The 16,966-nt window shown below is 34.1% G+C and overlaps 1 pseudogene; it reads left to right on the forward strand.

Moving 5' to 3' along the window:
* The first annotated feature begins 559 nt into the window (after positions 1-559).
* LOC112831086 (heterogeneous nuclear ribonucleoprotein A1-like 2) overlaps positions 560-16,966 on the forward strand; it is a 31,864-nt pseudogene continuing 15,457 nt past the window's right edge.

Consider the following 16,966-nt stretch of genomic DNA (forward strand, 5'->3'; position numbering starts at 1 on the left):
AAAATATGTTTGTGTAATTGGACTATTCATTTCAGTCCAATTCTGCTACATCCTATATTCTTCATCCTTTGGAAAAAAGAGAGAGAGAGAAACTGAAAGCATAACATTTACTTACATAGTCTATTATTTCATTTTAATTATGTAACAATTGAATTATGACTTGTGTTAGCAATAGGATTCTTAAAAACTGTTACTTTTGGAAAGTAGATTATGATTTTCCCCTAAGCCATTTGCTTATTCTTGTCATCACTCCTCTATTATTCCAATACTTGAAATTCTGATAAAAGATGTATTTTTAAGTGTACTTCTCCTTGGAAAAATATCAGCAGGCTCCCAGTGACTCTCTTAAAGCAGTGAAACTGCATTCATATTTTGCATTAAAATGACAGATGAAAGGAGACAGACACCGATGCGGTCTAGGAGCGAGGTGGCCAGGTGCTTAGTAAGGATTATGTTTGCTAATTTAAAAAGGAGGGGGAGAAAAAAGGGCTTTGCACATCCAAAAACAGGAACAGAAGCACTGTTGAATTCAAGCTGTGTCATTTATTCAATCACAGCCATGCATGCGCCACCTTCCCCTCCTCCTCTACTTTATTCTCCATTTCCTCAGTTTCCGCCCACATGGATTGTTGCTACCACCTATTCTCCTCCAAGGGAGATAGGAGGGTGGATTGGCAGCTTCCGCTCCCCGGACAGCTGGTGCAGAGACAGTTCTAGAAATCAGCTCACTGTGAGTGCTGGATGTCCTGCGAGCACTCAGATTACACACTGCTAACACAAGTTTGTGGTTCCATATTTTAAGTTCTGTGATTACAAATGTTTATTAAGCCAGTAAGATCACCCACAGGAAAATGTTTGTAGAAACTGTATTTCAGAATGATTTTTTTAAATGCTTGTTTTTTGATTTTTTTTTTCCTTTCTAAAAATTAGGTCAGGATTGAGAGACTGTTCACTTGTAATAGGATAATGGTAGAGAGCTGTTTACTTCTAAAGCTTTTGGATCAAGGTTGTTAAGGAGAGCAATTAAAAATGTAACACTGAATTCCACACCTGATACCAGTATTTCACTGTATGTTAACTAAAATTTAAATTGAAAAAAATGTATCCATGGCAGGATAAGGATGCACACTGAGAGTACTAAGGGATGTGATTGTATTTTCTTTTCCTACACTCCAGATAGGAACGAGGCTCCCGGCACCATCCTTTCCAAGGGCCTTTAAAAGGCATTCTTCCAGATGCAAAGTACCTTACACCAACGTAAAAGGTGTGACAAGGAAAAAACAAGGCCAACTGCTAACAAATACCAGAATGAGTTCTGACCTAACAAATCACCCTGGGAGACTGTACATTAATTGCAATGATGCTACCATGGCTCGAAACACTTTTGGAACTCCTCATCTGAAATTGTTCATAGAGACTGTTTTACAAAGAAAATGAGTTTCATTACCTTATAGTCACACCTTCTCTATTCTCACTGCCATGAGCCCGCTCACGATGAGTTTAAAAACGGAGATGTTTCATAGCCAGTTTGAATTTGGACTGCTTAACATTTGTCACCATTGGAACTTACCAGATTCTGATTTTTTTTAAACAGAATCTCTCAATTCAAGGATTCATAAACTGCTTATTGAATCTCAACAAGCAGTTCATGAATTGTTTCATGAATAGCAAGATTGATTAAATCATATCTAGACCATTTCCATAGGAATAGGCTTATTATTGTTACTAACTTCCACTCTTTTCATATGGCAGGTCAAAAGAAAATAATGTCTTAAAAACTCATGAAGAAGTATGGTTCATGAGTTTTCAGAAGTTCTAGAAAATGAGACTGTCACCCTGAGGTGAAAACTGACATAGTGAACTGTATACATTTCAAAAGGAATGGAATGCAAAAGACCTGAAAAGACTATAATTAAAAATAAAATAATAGCTTTGTGGTTTTAACCATAAAAACCAGTAGAGGAAAATAAAATTTGATTTTTCAGTTTCATATGCATAACTCAATCATAGCAGCTATATATAATGTCCTTAATTTAAAAACAACCCAACCACTATTTGTATGGTTCCTCTTATTATTTTTTTTCAAATTTATATGTGCTTCTTAAAAACCTTGATTAAATTTATTATTAAGTAATCATTAGAGGCAACTGAACACAATTTTTAAAAGCCAGGCTCAGTGAAGTACCAATGTATATAAAATTGCTCATAAAATTAGCAGTAAGTTATTTTAAATAATAATCTAAAACACTTACTATTATCAGATAATCGTCTGATTAAGCAGAACAATATAACAAAATTTTTAAAAGCACGGGTAGTAGGTCATGAATGGGTTATATTCCAAATGTTAGTACACTAATGTTGCAAAAATTTAGCTCACAGTATAGTTCAAGTATGGAGGGGAGAGTGAATTACTTATTTTATCTGTATTTGATATGGATTTTATTTGATCTGTATTTGATCTCATGAGCACTTTCTTGATACTTTATAGGCAATTACCAGGCAGGAGTGTGTCTGTGTGTGTGGTGGGAGCAGCAACATTTTGCCAAATATCTAAAATCTTTCAAACTTAATTCAACACAACAATTTAAGCAATCTTACCCAATCATGCTCAATTTCTACAGAAAATAAGAAAATTTCTATTTCTTTGTAGTTTGCCTTCCTCCTCAGTAACCATCTTGGTTTAGTAGGGGAAAGGCATGGCCAAACCCTATTTTAACTGATACAGAAACCATATGCAAAAACCTTTCTAAAACTCAAGGGCTTTCCCACCACGCCCCCTACTGCCCTACTGGAGTATGGTATGGTATGGTTGATTGTTTTCATTATCCACTTACTTTTGTTCACCTTGTGACGGTTTCTGTTAGTAAAGGTGTAATAAAAGTACTTGCTTCATACTAAGATTTACCATCTTGTTGTAGGAAAAATACATATAAGACTTCAATTACTCTTTCTGTAATGATTCCAAATGTTATAACAGGCTAATCTTGCATATATCACCCTTTCAATATCTTTGCATTCACCTCTTTTCAGATAAGGAATATGGTCTGTAGTTGGCCAAGGTCATAAAAGTAGAACCAAACTTCATATCCAAATTGTTCTATCTCCTAGTGTAGTGTATCATAACCATTAAGGTGCATAAGATTCATTTGGTTACACTGTTAAAATTCAGGTTTTTATTCCATAGGTCTAAAATGTGTCGGGGATTCTTTGTTTCTAACAAACTGCCAGGTAATGCAGATGCTGCTGCTTATGTTGCACACTTTGAGTAACAGATCATATTCCTTATCCAAAGGATTGGAATAACAATATGTTTATAAGTTTTTATGCATAGGTTTTGCCATTTAACAAGCTTCCTTTCACCCCTTTCCCTAGGTAACCAAAACAGTCCTTAATGTCCTATTGGGATCCACCTAATGTCCTATTGTGGTATCTTTCTGCACTATCCCTCAAAATACCCTTTGTGACAAAACTCTTCATGCTTCATAGTCAAAGCAGAGCCGGTGTCTAAACTGGCACTGTCTCTTTTAAGATTTTGATGAAGATTAAATGATATAATTAAAATGAAAATGTTTAGCAGTTTTTCTGGAACATAGCAAGAATTCAATGTTGCCCTAATGAAAATGAATTTGCTCTAAAATAGTTAAGTGAAATGAATACTATACTGTTTTGTCTGTCTAAAACAAATAGAATCTGTTCTAAGATCTAACTCATTGACCAGAGTTTGATGAGATTCTCAAAGGCATATTTGTTTTCTAGAAAGCAGGGATAGCAGCTAGTCTTTAGCATATATTGGCCACAGAGACCTTCAGGACTCAAATACTTGATTACTTATTAACCTGGCCAGTCTGGCTTTCTTTCTCCTTTCTTTCCCTCTTCCAATTATTTTCATTCTCATCCATTAATTGAATCTCCTACCCCCTTCAAAGTTTCTAGTGTCAGGTCTTAGATAAAAAAAAACAAGTTTAAGAAATTATCTCAGTAGTAAATAAATTCCTGGCATGAAATAATCTCCCCATATATAATCATATTTGAAAAGAGAATGTTTCTTAATCCAGATGAAGTTTTATTTTATTTCTATTTTTGTGGTATACATACATAAATGTACATTCTTTCACTTAAAAAAAGTTATTGAGACCCTACTATGCACCAAGGACTTTTCTAGGCAATGGGGAAGAAGAAGAGATAGAAAGCCCTGCTAGAACAACTGGACATCTATATGCAGAAATACAAATGCAAATATAGACCTTAAACCCTTCACAAAAATTAACTCAAAATAGATCATACACATAAATGTAGAATACAAAACTGTAAAAGCCCTAGAAAATAACACCTAGAAAATCCAGATGGCCATGGCTTTGGCAAGGACTTTAAACACAACACCAAAAAGTATGATCCATGAAAAAAAAAAAGAATAAATTGAACTTCATGAAAATTTTTATTTTTTATTTTTTTAAAGATTTATTTGTTTATTTATTTGAGAGAACGAGAATGAGAGAGAGAGAGAGAGTACATGAGAGGGGGGAGGGTTAGAGGGAGAAGCAGGCTCCTCGTTGAGCAGGGAGCCCGATGCGGAACTCGATCCCGGGACTCCAGGATCATGACCTGAGCTGAAGGCAGTCGCTTAACCAACTGAGCCACCCAGGCGCCCCAAGAACTTCATGAAAATTTTTAAAATTCTGCTTTTTGAAAGATATTTTCAAGATAATGAACAGACAAGCCACCAAATGGGAGAAGATATTTGCAAAAGAAACATCTGATAAACGGCTGTTATCTAAAATATATGAAGAACACTTACAACTCAACAAACAAGCCAATTTAAAAATGGGGCCAAAGACCTTAACAGATACTCACCAAAAAATGTTATACCAACATGGCCAATAAGCAGATGTTCCACATCATCTGTCAAATTAAAGCAACAATGAGATACCACTAGAAACCTGTTAGAATCACCAAAATCTGTAACACTGACCCTACCAAATACTGGTGAAGATATGGAACAACAGAAGCTCTCGTTCATTGCTGGTGGGAATGTAAAATGGTACAGCCACTTTGAAGGAATTTTGGTAGTTTTTTAAAAACTGAACATATTCTTACCATACAATTTAGCAATCATACTCCTTAGTATTTACCCAAAGGAGTTGAATATTTATGTTCACACAAAAACCTGCGCTAAAATGTTTATAGCAGATTTATAATTGCCAAAACATGGAAGCAACCAAGATATCCTTCAGCAGGTGGATGGGTAAATAAACCATGGTACATCCAGACAATTGAATATTTTTCAGTGCTAAACAACAACAGCAAAAACTATCAAGCCATGAAAAAACACACAGGAAACAAGTGCATATTACTAGGTCAAAGAAGCCAATCTGAAAAGGTTACACAGTGTCTAATTCCAACTACATGACTTTCTGGCAAAGGCAAAACTATGGACATAATACAAAAATCAGTGGTTCAAAAAGTTGGGGTTGGGAGAGTCAATAGGCAGAGCACAGAAGATTTTTAGGGCAGTTAAAATACTCTGTATGATACTATAATGGACACATGTTATTATACATTTGTTCAAATTCATAGCATGTACAACTTAAGAGTGAACTGTAATGTAAATTATGGAATTTGAGTCATTATGGTGTGTCAATGTAGGTTCATCAATTGTAATAAACGTGTCACTCTGGTGAGGGATGTTGATAGTGGGAATGGCTATGCATATGTGGGGACAGGATGAATGTGGGAAATCTCTTACCTTCCTATTTATTTTATTGTGAACCTAAAACTTCTCTCAAAAAAAGAAAAAGTTTTGCTCTCATGTTCTGGTGGAGGAGAAACAAACAAACAAACAAAAAACAAATGAGCAATATACACCTATATATTAGATGGTGATAAATTATATATAATTAATTAAGCCAGGTGGAGGGAAAGGGATTAGGCAAAAATTGAAATGTTAAATAGGGCAGTAAGGAGAGGCCCTATTGAGGAGATAACTTTTTGACATAGGACGTGGAAGATGTGAGGGATCATTTCCCACATATAATAGACGGAAATGCATTTCAACTTTGAGATTTCCATATTTAAAGGTTTTGAGTTGGAAATGGATCTGTCTTGTTTCAGAACATCAAGAAAACTAGTAGGTCTGATGAAATATACAGGGTGGAGAGTGGATATATGGTCTGATCATTTTGGAAAATGTATCAGACAAGGTAAGGTCAGGTCACATGTCAGTAACTCACAGTAACATCGTATCAGAGGCATAAGACAACAAAAAGGTTTATTTTTTCATTCATGCTGCATGCACATTTCAGGTCAACTGAGAGCTCTATTTTACCTTCACAGACACATATGTACTTATCAATCATAATTTTCAGTTTATATCAACACAGCTCTTTTATGCATTTAGTGCACAAAATAAGAAAAGAAATTGTTAAAAGTGAACAAATGATAATAAAATGCAGAAGGTTGGGGAGACTAAAAATGTAGAGCTATAGAATATGTTCAAACTTAAGTTATTATCAACTTAAAATAAACTCCTACAAGTACATATTGTTATACGTACCTTCATGGTAACTACAAATCGAAAACCTACTGCAGGTATACAAAAGATGATGAGAAAGGAATCTAAGCATATCACTAAAGAAAATCATCAAACCACAAAGAAAGCAAGAAGAAAGGAACAAGGTGGAACTATAAAACAGCCAGAAAACAATTTTTAAAATGGCAATAAGTGAATATCTGCCAATAATTACTTTAAATGTAAATAGACTAAAATTTCCAATCAAAAGACGGAGTGGCTACATGGATAAAAAAAATAAGACCTAGCTATATGCTGCCTATAAGATACACACATACAGAAACAAGAGAATGGAAAAAGATATTCCAGGCAAATGGAAAGGCAAAGAAACATGGGGTAGCTATACTTACCTCAGACAAAATAGACATTAAAACAAAGACTATAATAAGAGACAAAGAAGGGAGTTTTGTAATGATAAAGGAGTCATCCAGCAAGAGGATATAACATTTGTAAATATTTATGCACCTAAATAGGAACACCTAAATTTATAAAACAAAGATTAACAGCCCTAAAAGGAGAAATAGTACAATAAAAATGGGTGGACTTAATACCCTACTTATACTGAGGATGGATCATCCAGACAGAAAGTCAATAAGAAAACAATGGCTTTAAATGACACATTAGACCAGATGGATTTAACAGATAAATACAGAACATTCCAGTCAAAAGAAATAGAATATGCATTATTCTCAAATGTGCTTGGGACATTCTCCAGAATAGATCAAATATTAGGCCATGAAACAAGTATTAATAAATTTAAAATTGCAATCATATCAAGCATCTTTTCCAATCACAATGGTATGAAACTAGAAATCAATTATAAGATGAAAACTGGAAAATTAATATTATATGTGGGGAAATTAAACAACATGCTACTGAACAACAATGGGTCAAAGAATAAATCAAAAGAGAAAAAATACCTTGAGACAAATGAAAATGGAAATGCAGCATGTTAAAAACTTATGGGGTGCAGGAAAGCAGTTCTAAGAGAGAAGTTCATGGTGATAAATGCCTGCCTCGAGAAAGGACAAAAATCTCAAAACAAAACAAAAACACTAGCCTAACTTTACACCTCAAGAGACTAGAAAAAGAAGTACAAACAAAACCCACAGTAAATATAATAAGGGAAATAAAAAGATCAGAGCAGAAATAAATGAAATTGAGACTAAAAAGACAATAGAAAATATAAATCTAAGAATGGGTTTTTGAAAGATAAACACAACTGACAAACCATTAGTTAGACTCATCAAGAACAAAAAGAGAGAGGGCTCAAATAAATTAAAAATGAAAGAGGAGATGTTACAACTGATGCTACAGAAATACAAAGAATCATAAGAGACTATTTGAACAATTATATGCCAACAAATTGGGCAACCTAAAAAAATGGTTAAGTTCCCAGAAATATACAACCTGCCAAGATTGAATCATGAAAAGATAGGAAATCTAAATAGATGGAGTACTAGTAAAGAGATTCAATCAGTAATCAAAATCCTTCCAACCAAACAAGTCCAAAACCAGATGGCTTCACTGGTGAATTCTACTCACCATTCAAAGAAGTATTAATACCAATCCTTCTCAAACTCTTCCAAATTGAGAAAGACAAATTATTCCAAACTTATGTTATGAGGTCAGCATCACTGTTGTAACAACACCAGACAAGGAATCCACAAGAAAAGCACAGGCCAATATCCTTGAAGAACATAGATGCAAAAACCATCAAAAAATATTAGCAAACTGAATTTAACAATACACTAATAAGATCATACACCATGCTCAAGTGGAATTTATTCCAAGATGCAAGTGTTGTTCAACATCTGCAAATCAATCATCATGATACACGACATTAACAAAATGAAGGATAAAAATCATATAGCCATCTCAATAGATGCAGAAAAAGAATTTGACAAAATTCAGCATCAATTTATGATTTAAAAACTCTCAACAAAGTATAGAGGGAACATACTTTAACATAATAAAGTGAGTATATTAGAAACATACCTCATAATAATAATAAAGCCTACATAATAAAAGCTATATATGACAAGCCCACAGCTAACATCGTTCTCAATGTTGAAAATCTGAAAGTTTTTTCTCTAAAATCAGGAACAAGACAAAGATGCCCACTCTTGCCACTTTTATTCCACCAAGTATTGGAAGTCTTAACTACAGCAGTTGAAAGAGAGAAAGAAAGAAAAAGAAGGAACACTGTTAGAACTAATCAACAAGTTCACTAAAGTTGCAAGATACAAAATCAATATACAAAATCCTGTTACATTTCTATACACTAATAATGAACTATGAGAAAAAGAAATAAAGAATACAATCTCATATACAATTCTATCAGAAGAATAAAATACATAGAAATAAATTTAACCAAGGAAGTGAAAGACCTGTGCACTGAAAACTAGCAGACATTGATAAAAGAAACTGAATACACAAATAAATGGAGTGATATTTCATGTTTATGGATTAGAAGAGTATCATTAAAATGCCCCTACTACCCTACAGCAGTGTAATGATTCAAAGCAATCTCTATCAAAATTCCAATGGTGGGGCATTCCCATTCAAGATGGCAATGCAAGAAAACACTGAACTCACCCACTCCACAGAACACAACAAATTACACCAATTAACAGAAAAAATCCTCCTTCAGTAAAACTACTGAACAACCAAAGATAGAATGGAAAGAGAATAGCAAGAGAGATAGAGACCTGGTAACAGAGGGATTTCCCATCCCCAATGCTGCAAACAGCAGTGGAGAGGGACGGTACTGAGGGACCAGGAACAGATCCCTCTCTGTCCTTGGGCACAGAAAACAAACCATGGTTTAAAAGAGGCACAAGCATATAAAAGAGACAACACTAGAACTCTCTGAGTGGCGGGGAAACTACAGGAAACCTCTCCAGGCCAAAGGGACTGGAGAATGACATGGTTTATGTTTCTGCCCCACATTAAAAGCCTAGAATGGAGCAGGGTCTGGACACCACAACTGGTGAGTGAGTCCAGTCATCTCTGAGCTTGCAACATTAGTGAGCCCAGTGTCTACAAACCCACACCAGCCCTAGTCATGATAGGGTACAGGAAAAAAAAGCCACAGTTTAAGAGGGCTGAGGAGATGTGGGAATGCTCTCTCCCCTTCCACCGTTTTTTTTCTTTAAGATTTATTTATTTATTTGCTACAGAGACAGAGAGAGAGAGAGCACAAACAGGGGAAACAGCAGGCAGAGGGAGAAGCAGGCTCCCTGCTGAGTAAGGAGCCCAATGCGGGGCTCAATCCCTGGACCCTGAGATCATGACTGAGCTGAAGACAGAAGCTTAACCTCCCCTTCCACCTTAAAAGCCCAACTGGAGCAGGGTCTGGATGCCATAAAGGACAAGATTAGACACCATAACTGGAGGATCCTGACACTCTAACAGGCAAATCCAGATGTCATAAATGGTGGGTCCAGTCATCATAGGGAGCTTGCAACCTCAGCAAACCCAGGGTCCTTAAGTGCACACCAGCCCCAGTCATATATGAAATACCCACAGCTAACATCATCCTCAATGATGAAAACTGGGAGCTCTCTCTTCAAGGTCAGGAGCAAGATCCATTTCTCTCCATATCTATTAAACATAGTACCAGAAGCCCTAGCAATGGCAATCAGACAAGAAAAAGAAATAAGAGAGCCATCCTTATTGGTACAAAAGAAGTTAAATTGTCATTATTTGCAGACAACATGGTACTATACATAAAAATCCTAAAGACACCATCTACTAGAAGTAAAAAACAAATTCATCAAGTGTCAGGATACAAAACTAATACCCAGAAATCAATAGTGTTTCTATACACTAACCACAAAGTTGTAGAAAGAGAAATTAAAAAAAAAAGACAAAAAAACAGCAAACCACCATTTATAACTGCACCAAAAAGAATAGGATACCCAGGAATAAACTTAACCAAAGAGGTGAAAGACTGGTATTCTGAGAACTATAAAACACTGGTGAAAGAAATTTATGACACAAACAAATGGAAAGATATTCTATACTTATGTATTAGAGGACCTAATACTGTCAAAATGTGCTTATTACCCAAAGCAATCTATAGATTCAATACAATCCTTATCAAAATAACAACAGCATTTTTCACAGAACTAGAACAAATAATATTGACATTTATATGGAATCAAAGAAGACCAGGGTCTTGCCAAATCAATGCTGAGAATGAAGAACAAAGCTGAAGGGACCACAATTCCAGATTTCAAGGTATACTACAAAGCTGTAATAATTAAAGCACTATGGTACTGGCACAAAAATGGAAACAAAGATCAATGGAACAGAATAGAGACCAGAAATAAACCCACACTTGTATGGCCAATTAATCTATAGCAAACGAGGGAAGAATATGTAAGAAAAGACAGTCAACAAATGATGCTGGGAAAACTGGACAGCTACATGTGAAAAAATGAAACTGGACTACTTTGTAATACCATACACAAAAATAAACTTAAATTGGATTAAACACCTACACATGAAACCTGAAACCATAAAAATCCTGGGAGAAAACACAAGTAGTAATTTATCTTATAACATCAGTCCTAGCAACATTTTTCTAGCTATGTCTCTTAAGGCAAGGGAAATAAGAGCAAAAATCAACTACTGGGACTACATAAAAAAAAAAAGCTTTTGCACAGCAAAGGAAATGATCAAGAAGACAAAAGACTGAATGGGAGAAGATATTTGCAAATGACATATCTGATTAAAGGGTCAGTATCCAAAGTATATTAAGAACTTATACAACTCAACACCCAAAAACGAAACATCCTATTAAAAAATGGGCAGAGGATCTGAGGAGACATTTTTCCAAAGGAGACCAAGACAGATTGCCAAAAGACTATGTAAAGGTACTCAACATCACTCATCATCAGGGAAATGCAAATCACAACCACAATGAGATATCACCTCACATCCATCAGAATGGCTAAAATCCAAGAAGACAAGAAACAAGTGTTGGTGAGGAGGTAGAGAAAAAAGAACCTTGGGCACTGTTGGTGGAAATATAAACTGGTGTAGCTATTGTAGAAAATAATACAGAGGTTCCTCAAAAAAATTAAAAATAGAAATACCATATAATCCACTAATTCCAGTTTTGGGTATTTACCCAGAGAAAACAAAACACTAATTCAAAAATATATGCATCTCTATGTTTACTGCAGTATTTACTATAATCTAGACATGGAAGCAACCTAAGTGTCCATCAGTAAATGAATGGATAAGGAAAGTGTGGTACGTATGCGCGCGTGTGCACACACACACACACACACACACACAAGAATATTACACAACCATAAAAAAGATGAGATTGTGTCTTTGTGGGTATTGAAGGTATTATGCTAAGTGAAATAAGTCAGACTAAGAAAGACAAATGCCATATGATTCCACTTATAAATAGAATCTAAAAAAATGAACAACAAAAAGAAAGCCGAATCAGAACTATAATTATAGAGAAAAAACTGATGGTTGCCAGAGGGGAGATAGGTGGGAGGTTGGGCAAAATTAGTGAAGAAGAGAGAAAGATACAGGCCTCCAGTTATGGAATGAGTAGGTGACAGGAAGAAAAAGCAGGGCATAAGGAAGTAAGTCAATGATATTATAATAGCAATGTAATGGGACAGATGATAGCTATACTTGTGGTGAACATAGCATAATGTATAAACCTGTCAAATCCCCAAGTTGTACACCTGAAATTAATGCAACATTGTGTGTAACTATACTCAAAGACAACTTGCAATGGCATTTTGGATTTCAAACTATATTACAAAGCTATCATCATCAAAATGGTATGGTACTGGCATAAAAACAGACACATAGATCAATGGAACTGAAAAGAGAGCCCAGAAATAAACCTATGTCTCTATGGTCAATTAATTTATAATAAAGAAACTAAGAATATACAATAGGGAAATGACAGTGTCTTCTCTAAATGGTGCTAAGAAAACTGGATAGCCACATGCAAAAGAATGAAACTTGACCATACACACAAATTAACTCAGAATGGATTAAAGACTTAAATGTAAGGCTCGAAGCCATAACACTCTGAAAGGAAAACATATAAATGGTAAGCTCCTTTACATGTGGCCCTCCAACTACATTTGGGGTATTTACTGGTGAGTTCTAAACTCTAATCCTAGTTTTCTTTACATGTGTAGACTAATCACAGTTTTTCTTTGATTGTTTAGAGTTTTTTCTTGCTCGCTCAATACTGTGCTTCATGTGGCTTTAAAATTTGCCAAATATCTTGAGTGGAAACTGACAGAACATTGATATTAGTTCTCTGCACAACCCATCTTATTGAAATCTTGGTTCATTGTGTTTTTATTTTTTGTCATTCTATCCTTGTAGAGCTGACAAAAGCTACACTTCTTCTCTAAGTATTAGTAGAGGACTTTTCCTGGGTCCATTCTCTGCTCATCAGTCTCCTGCCCTTTGTTTAGAAACTGAAGGAAAGAAGTAACTGTAAAACGTTTGTTTGCTTAACCTTACAGCTGCTGCATCTCAGAGATTATATCTTCTAAGTACTCAGTACTTAGTGTTTCAATACCTATAATATTTTAAACTTTTTTTTTTAAAAATCAGGCTTCTCTTTTGGTTCTGTGATGGAACATTCATTTGTTATAAACTATCCTATCTCAGCAAAGTTATAAGTCCATTTACATGGCACTCTTTCTAATTCATATGCTTATTTTTTGTCTTCTCCTTCTAGATTATAAACCCCATGCAAGGAGCAAGGAGTTTTTCTGTGTTTTTCATCACTGTATCTAAGTGCTTATAATCAGTAATTGTCAAATAGGAACTCAATAAATTTGTATTGAACAAATGAACATACAGTGACCACATAAAATACATATGTCTCAGATAAACATCATCCCCTTCGTTCTTTCCTTCTATAATCACAGCAGATAAGTCTCAGAGAATAGAGCTCTCTCATTTAGGAATGAGGAGACCCATGTTAAATTTACCTTCTCTATTAGATTTCATCACCCATAAATTTCTTTACTTTCTTGCTTGTTCCAAAAATGAAATGGCACACCATTTGGGAAGTAGCTTTTATACCTCACAGCAAAGTCAATCATCAGTTGTGTTGCATTTCTCTATCACTGAATAACAAACACGTTACCCACTGCTCTACAATCCATTCTCACTGAAAAGCTCAAGTTAATTAGGAGAATGAAAATCAAAGCTAATGAGTAAAATATCTCTTTCTGGTTTCTACTAAAGATATTCATTTTTTTTCTCTAATATTTCAACTCACTTTTGCTTAGGCCATAGGAATAAAGGAAGAATTGTTTTGTAATGACTGAATTAGATCACTGGGGGCATGGTCAGGGAGAAAAATTGATTCAGCCATTCTGAATGGTCCATTGGATTTTATAAAACAACAAAAGCCTTATTTAGTGACACTTGAAAGATTTCTGATTTTAATTATGATGACAAATCACAGTAGACAGTATTTAGAAGTTCAAAACATAATTCTTTTTGATTGCTGATTTTTCTGGGGGGGGTGCTTAGGTCATTGGCAGTCTATGAAGAAGGAATAGTTGTCCATCACAGGCTTAGACCTGAGTAATCTATATTGTACAGGAGAAGAGTTTATATTCATTTTATGTTTCTACTGATAAAGACAGTCCTTGAAGCAAAATAGACCTATCTAGAGAACTATGGAGAGCAAAAGCCATTTTTATTTCCATTGACTTGAATTGAAAATTAGTCAGATCGTATGTTCTAAGCATTAATAATTTCTAGTTTTTTAAAGGAACAAATCAATTTTGAAATAAAAATTATTATGAAACTAAGCCTTTCATTGATATTTTCAGAGTCTTCTCATTAAAAATACACTAAGCTGATTTTAATAAATGTATACAGTCATTCTTTCATTCAACAAACTATAACTAAGACAAACAAAATTACTTTTCTGTCTCAAGTCTTGAGAACTGTTTCTGAAAGCAATGTTCCAAGTTTGTGTATATATAATAATATCAGTGTAGTTCTCATTTTTAAGGTCTCTTGGATTAACCAATCTTTGCCTAGAAAATAATGTTCTTTTCAATTAAAAAATCTTTTCCTTTTATCTAAAGTGAAAATATCAAACCAATAGTTTTGAATGTAAGTTGAAAAGTATCTCACATATTTAGTATTTTTATTGCCTTACTATGTATTTAACTACTGATGTTATGTATTTAACAAAGTCCATTTTAATTCATACATATTTTCTAGTATTCATATTTACCTTTGACTAATTATCTAACTCAATTAAAAATGTACAGCTGGTGGGGCTCCTGGGTGGCTCAATCGGTTAAGTGACCTACTCTTGATTTTGGCTCAGGTCATGGTCTCAGAGTCGTGAGACTGAGCCCTTCATCAGGCTCCCCACTGAGCATGGAGCTTGCTTGAGATTCTCTCTCCCTCTCCCTTTGCCCCTCCCCTCGCTCACGTGCTCTTTAAAATAAATATTTTAAAAAAATGCACAGCTGGAAAATATCACCTCCAATGCAGAATGCTTTAGAAAAATAATTTTATGTGGCTAAACTAGTTTTCTAAGTATATTTATTTTCATCAGAAATCTCATTTCCTAAGAATTTTCTTTGCCTAATGATTGTTTAGAGTAAAATTAGAATAATCTTTTTTGGTTAGCATTTTCTTTATATGATAAAGGTAAAAATTACTACTAAATTGTTTAAAAAATCAGGTCAAAAGCCACTTGAAAACTTCTCAGGCATTAAGTATGGTTATATAAGGGAATTAAAAGTAATAATCATAATTGAAATTTAGCCCATGATGTATTTATTAAGATGAGCTGACTCTTTACTGAATATTTTTGAAGTATATATGAAAATAATTGAAAAAGGAGAAATAATGTTCACATGAAAAATGAACACTGAGAGATACAGCAAAATGTTGATGATGGACTGTCTCAATTCATGAGGAACAGTATAAGTAGTTGAGTTGAAGCACCAAAAATTTAAGTGAGGTAAAAGATGTTTCCTAATAATGAGGGTTATTAATTATTGGAATGTGTTCCTAAGAGAGCTGCTTGAATTCCCACTTTTTAAAGTAGAAACTAATAATAGGATAGCATAGAAAATCCCCAATAGTAAAGTAAGAATAGATAGGTTTTATCTTGCTATGAAGAATAAAATAATCATACCAAAATAAATAGCTGTCCTATACTATATTTGGCACAAAAATATAAAATAATCAGAAAAGTTTTAATATAAATACATGAAACTGTATTATAAAAATTATGAAAAAATATTAAATAGGAGAGAAATCTTAGAAATCAAAAGGCATGTCGTGAGCCTCTATAGTAAAAACAAATAATGTAAATGTCCAAAGTTTTTTCCAACAATTTTGGGCTTGCTTAAGCAATTTGAAGCAAAATGTCAAATGAGGAAAGTTTTATTTTTTTGCAGGTATGACTTGGAATATTAACTAAATTAAGTAGATAAACAAGCTCAGCCAAGGCATTTTAAAGAGGAAACTGAGATTACTTATCATGTCAGATCTTAAAATAGATCATAAAGATAATTAGAATTTCATAATTAGTGTGTGAATTTTTATGAGAAGTATAATGTAAACTTTCCCATTTTTTTAAAGATGCCTATGAAAAGATTAAAAAAAAGAAAATTACTGGGGCACCTGGCTGGCTTAATCAGCGGACCGTGTGACTCTTGACCTCAGGGTTGTGAGGTTGAGCCCCACACTGGGTGTACAGATTAGCTAAAAATAAAATCTTAAAAAAAAAAAGAATATTACTACATGGAAAAAGTAAGACTAATAGTCAACTCACTGTCAGATTCTGTTAAAAATTTCCAGTAATCACAAAGACAACAAAATTTCAATTAAAAACAAATTGGCACAATGACCTGAAAAGAATGCAAACATTTCACCTCAAAGAGATGCCTTTTATATTATCCAGTGATCTTATGCTTAGTCCAGAAATGTATGACTGTAACAAAAATAGTATCAGAAAATAATGTAACAAAAATAATAATGTAACTATATTTTGTGAGTTTTTTTCACCAAACCCTTTGTTCAATCTCCTCAGTTCTTCTACAGGTATCAATATTGTTTTTAATTTACCAATCTAGTGATTTTTTTTTTTTGGTAAAATAAGAAAATAGGCGTACATATATTTATATACTTCTTACACAAAAGATAGTATATTGTATTTATTGTTTGACATTTTGCTTTTTTTTGTGATCAGATTCTAGATAAATTTTTTTATAATTTTTTATTGTTATGTTAATCACCATACATTACATCATTAGTTTTTGATGTAGTGTTCCATGATTCATTGTTTGTGCATAACACCCAATGCTCCACGCAGAATGTGCCCTCTTTAATACCCATCACCAGGCTAAC

The sequence above is a fragment of the Callorhinus ursinus genome, unplaced genomic scaffold (assembly GCF_003265705.2).
Source record: "Callorhinus ursinus isolate GAN/ISIS: 27379988/994484 unplaced genomic scaffold, GSC_fseal_2.0 scaffold14, whole genome shotgun sequence".
Lineage (NCBI taxonomy): Eukaryota > Metazoa > Chordata > Mammalia > Carnivora > Otariidae > Callorhinus > Callorhinus ursinus.